Source organism: Bos indicus x Bos taurus, chromosome 14 (genome assembly GCF_003369695.1).
Source record: "Bos indicus x Bos taurus breed Angus x Brahman F1 hybrid chromosome 14, Bos_hybrid_MaternalHap_v2.0, whole genome shotgun sequence".
In the NCBI taxonomy this organism is placed as follows: Eukaryota; Metazoa; Chordata; class Mammalia; order Artiodactyla; family Bovidae; genus Bos; species Bos indicus x Bos taurus.
In genome coordinates, this window is record NC_040089.1 from 50,586,369 (window position 1) to 50,591,007 (window position 4,639).

Sequence of the window (4,639 nt, forward strand, 5' to 3'; positions counted from 1 at the left end):
TACAGTTTTGCTTTCCTGGCTGTAACTTTCTTTTTTCTCTAGTCAATCCTATGTAAATTTATTTTTAAATATACAAAGAATGGCTACTGGTGAAAGCTAAATTCATTCTGATTTTGTGTTCAATGAAAGATATAAAATCTCATTTACTACTTTATCTTCACAGTAAATTGATTTAATCAGTTATGTTTTTTTCCTAGAGAAAATGTATCAAAGATCATAATTTTCCATAAGTAAAAAAAGACAACTTCTGCTTCTGAGAAGATATATTGAGATAAGCATTTCCTTATTCTTTCTTGTAAATACAAATATAAAATCTAGATATTATGTGTATATAAAACAAACTATAGGAGACACTGAAAAGTGGATAGAAGTTAATTCAGTCGAGGAATCCACAAACAAATAACTAGTATCAGACTAGGAGATGAGGAAGCCCAAAACCAGGAAACTATAGCAGAAAAACAAAGCCCCAAGAAAGCAGGCAAAAGGAACAGTAAAAGGATAACCCAGTAAGAAGGACAACTTTTGGACAATTACCTAAACTAGAAGAGCAAACTAAATCCAAATAAAGAAGAAATGAAATCATGATTACAATATAGAGGATCATGTCATCTGCAAACAGTGAGAGTTTTACTTCCTTTTTTCCAATTTGGATTCCTTTTATTTCTTTTTCTGCTCTGACTGCTGTGGCCAAAACTTCCAAAACTATTTGAATAGTAGTGGTGAGAGTGGGCACCCTTGTCTTGTTCCTGACTTTAGGGGAAATGCTTTCAATTTTTCACCATTGAGGATGCTTGCTGTGGGTTTGTCATATATAGCTTTTATTATGTTGAGGTATGTTCCTTCTATTCCTGCTTTCTGGAGTTTTTATCATAAATGGATGTTGAATTTTATCAAAGGCTTTCTCTGCATCTACTGAGATAATCGTATGGCTTTTATTTTTCAATTTGTTAATGTGGTGTATTACATTGATTGATTTGCAGACATTGAAGAATCCTTGCATCCCTGGGATAAAGCCCACTTGGTCATGGTGTATGATCTTTCTAATGTGTTGTTGGATTCTGATTGCTAGAATTTTGTTAAGGACTTTTGCATCTATGTTCATCAGTGATATTGGCCTGTAGTTTTCTTTTTATGTGGCATCTTTGTCAGGTTTTGGTATTAGGGTGATGGTGGCCTCATAGAATGAGTTTGGAAGTTTACCTTCCTCTGCAATTTTCTGGAAGAGTTTGAGTAGGATAGGTGTCAGCACTTCTTTAAATTTTTGGTAGAATTCAGCTGTGAAGCCGTCTGGACCTGGGCTTTTATTTTCTGGAAGAGTTCTGATTACAGTTTCAATTTCCTTGCTTGTGATGGGTCTGTTAAGATTTTCTATTTCTTCCTGGTCCAGTTTTGGAAAGTTGTACTTTTCTAAGAATTTGTCCATTTCTTCCACGTTGTCCATTTTATTGGCATATAATTGCTGATAGTAGTCTCTTATGATCCTTTGTATTTCTGTGTTGTCTGTTGTGATCTCTCCATTTTCATTTCTAATTTTATTGATTTGATTTTTCTCCCTTTGTTTCTTGATGAGTCTGGCTAATGGTTTGTCAATTTTATTTATCCTTTCAAAGAACCAGCTTTTGGCTTTGTTGTTTTTTGCTATGGTCTGCTTTGTTTCTTTTGCATTTATTTCTGCCCTAATTTTTAAGATTTCTTTCCTTCTACTAACCCTGAGGTTCTTCATTTCTTCCTTTTCTAGTTGCTTTAGGTGTAGAGTTAGGTTATTTATTTGACTTTTTTCTTGTTTGTTGAGGTGTGCCTGTATTGCTATGAACTTTCCCCTTAGCACTGCTTTTACAGTGTCCCATAGGTTTTGGGTTGTTGTGTTTTCATTTTCATTCATTTCTATGCCTATTTTGATTTCTTTTTTGATTTCTTCTGTGATTTGTTGGTTATTCAGCAGCGTGTTGTTCAGCCTCCATATGTTGGAATTTTTAATATTTTTTCTCCTATAATTGAGATCTAATCTTACTGCATTGTGGTCAGAAAAGATGCTTGGAATGATTTCAATTTTTTTGAATTTACCAAGGCTAGACTGATGGCCCAGGATGTGATCTATCCTGGAGAAGGTTCCATGTGCGCTTGAGAAAAAGGTGAAATTCATTGTTTTGGGGTGAAATGTCCTATAGATATCAATTAGGTTTAACTGGTCTATTGTATTATTTAAAGTTTGTGTTTCCTTGTTAATTTTCTGTTTAGTTGATCTATCCATAGGTGTGAGTGGGGTATTAAAGTCTCCCACTATTATTGTGTTATTGTTAATTTCCCCTTTCATACTTTTTAGCATTTGTCTTACATATTGCAGTGCTCCTATGTTGGGTGCATATATAATTATAACTGTTATATCTTCTTCTTGGATTGATCCTTTGATCCTTATGTAGTGTCCTTGTCTCTTTTTACAGCCTTTGTTTTTAAGTCTACTTTATCTGATATGAGTATTGCTACTCCTGCTTTCTTTTGGTCTCTATTTGCATGGAATATCTTGTTCTAGCCCTTCACTTTCAGTCTGTATGTGTCCCCTGTTTTGAGGTGGGTCTCTTGGAGACAACATATATAGGGGTCTTGTTTTTGAAGCCATTCAACCAGTCTGTCTTTTGGTTAGGAAACTGGAGCCTATTATACAGAGTGAAGTAAGCCAGAAAGAAAAACACCTATACAGTATACTAACGCATATATATGGAATTTAGAAAGATGGTAACGACAACCCTGTATGTGAGACAGCAAAAGAGACACAGATGTATAGAACAGTCTTTTGGACTCTGTGGGGGGGGGGATGATTTGGGAGAATGGCATTAAAACATGTATAATATCATATAAGAAATAAATCACCAGTCCAGGTTTGATGCGGGATACAGGAAGCTTGGGGCTGGTGCACTGGGATGACCCAGAGGGATGGTATGGGGAGGGAGGAGGGAGGGGGGGTTCAGACTGGGGAAGACGTGTACACCCGTGGTGGATGCGTGTTGATGTATGGCAAAACCAATACAATATTGTGAAGTAAAAAAAATAAAAAATTAAAAAAGAAATAATGATTACAAAGATAAAAGGAAGAAATTAACAAAAGCAATAACAAAAAAAGACAAATGGAAACTCAGTGAAACGAAGATGTGGTTTACTGAAAAGATCAATAAAATTGACAAACTTTAAGAAAGACTGATTTAAAAAGAGAGAGAAGACATAAATTACCAAGAGTAGAAATTTTTAAAGGGTGAAATCACTACAAACCTTATAGACACCAAAAGGATAATAAACGAATAAAACTTAAAAAAAAGTCTAAGGACTTAAATTTGATAGTGTGCACAAAATAAACTAACCATTGAAAAATATGTACCACAATTCTCCCAATAGTAAATATATATTATGATAAACCACAACATAGGAAGTAAATCTCCAGGTCCAAATGTTTGGAAAATTCTTCCAAACATTCAAAGAACAATTAAGATTAACTCTACATGATCTCTTCCAGATAACAGAAGAATAGGTAACCATTTCCAATCATCTTATTAATTTAGTATTACAATAATACCTAAAAGGGTTTTCCCTGGTGGCTCAGAGGTTAAAGCATCTGCCTCCAGTGCAGGAGACCCAGGTTCGATCCCTGGGTGGGAAAGATCCCCTGGAGAAGGAAATGGTAAAACACTCCAGTATTCTTGCCTAGAGAACCCCATGGACGGAGAAGCCTGGTAGGCTACAGTCCACTGGGTCACAAAGAGTCGGACATGACTGAGAGACTTCACTTTCATTTTCAAACCTAAAAAACAGCCAAGAGAATACCAAAAAAATAAATAAATAAATAAATAAATAAAACTACAGACTGATATCCCTAATGAATAAAAATGCAGAAATCCTTAACAAAATATTAGCAAATATAATTCATCAGTATATAGAGAGTCATATACTATATCCAAGTGAGCTTTATTTCTCAAGAATAATGTGAGATTGGATCAATCATACTAATGTGCTTAGGGAAAAATCACATGATCATATCAACTGATACTGAGAAAAAGTTTGACAAAATTTAACATTCATTTAAATTTTTAAAATCTCAGAAAACCACAAATAGAGGAAATTCTCTGAATTTCATAAAGAATTATCTATAAAACTTTAACAGAGAAGGCAATGGCAACCCACTCCAGTACTCTTGCCTAGAAAATCCCATGGACGGAGAAGCCTGGTAGGCTGCAGTCCATGGGGCCACGAAGAGTCAGACACGACTGAGCAACTTCACTTTCATGCATTGGAAAAGGAAATGGCAACCCACTCCAGTGTTCTTGCCTGTAGAACCCCAGGGATGAGGGAGCCTGGTGGGCTGCCATCTATGGGGTCACACAGAGTCAGACATGACTGAAGCGACTTAGCAGCAGCAGCATAAAACATTAAAGCCTATAATTTATTTAATGGTGAAAAACTAAATGTTTATACTTTTAGATCAACACAATAAATATGTCTACTCTCACCATTCAATTGTATCCAATGTTAGAATTGAATTTGTAGCTGAATTGAATGTTAGACTTGAATTTGTAGCTACTTCAGTAAACCAAGAAAATAAAAGGCACACTGATTAGGAGGAATAAATGAAATAATATTCCTGTTTGCAAAT

The 4,639-nt window shown here is 35.1% G+C and overlaps 1 non-coding gene across 1 annotated transcript; it reads left to right on the forward strand.

Annotated features, from left to right (window-relative positions):
- The first annotated feature begins 3,577 nt into the window (after positions 1–3,577).
- TRNAW-CCA lies at positions 3,578–3,649 on the forward strand. Its single transcript has one exon. It is a non-coding gene; the product is annotated as a tRNA-Trp (tRNA).
- Positions 3,650–4,639: the final 990 nt, after the last annotated feature.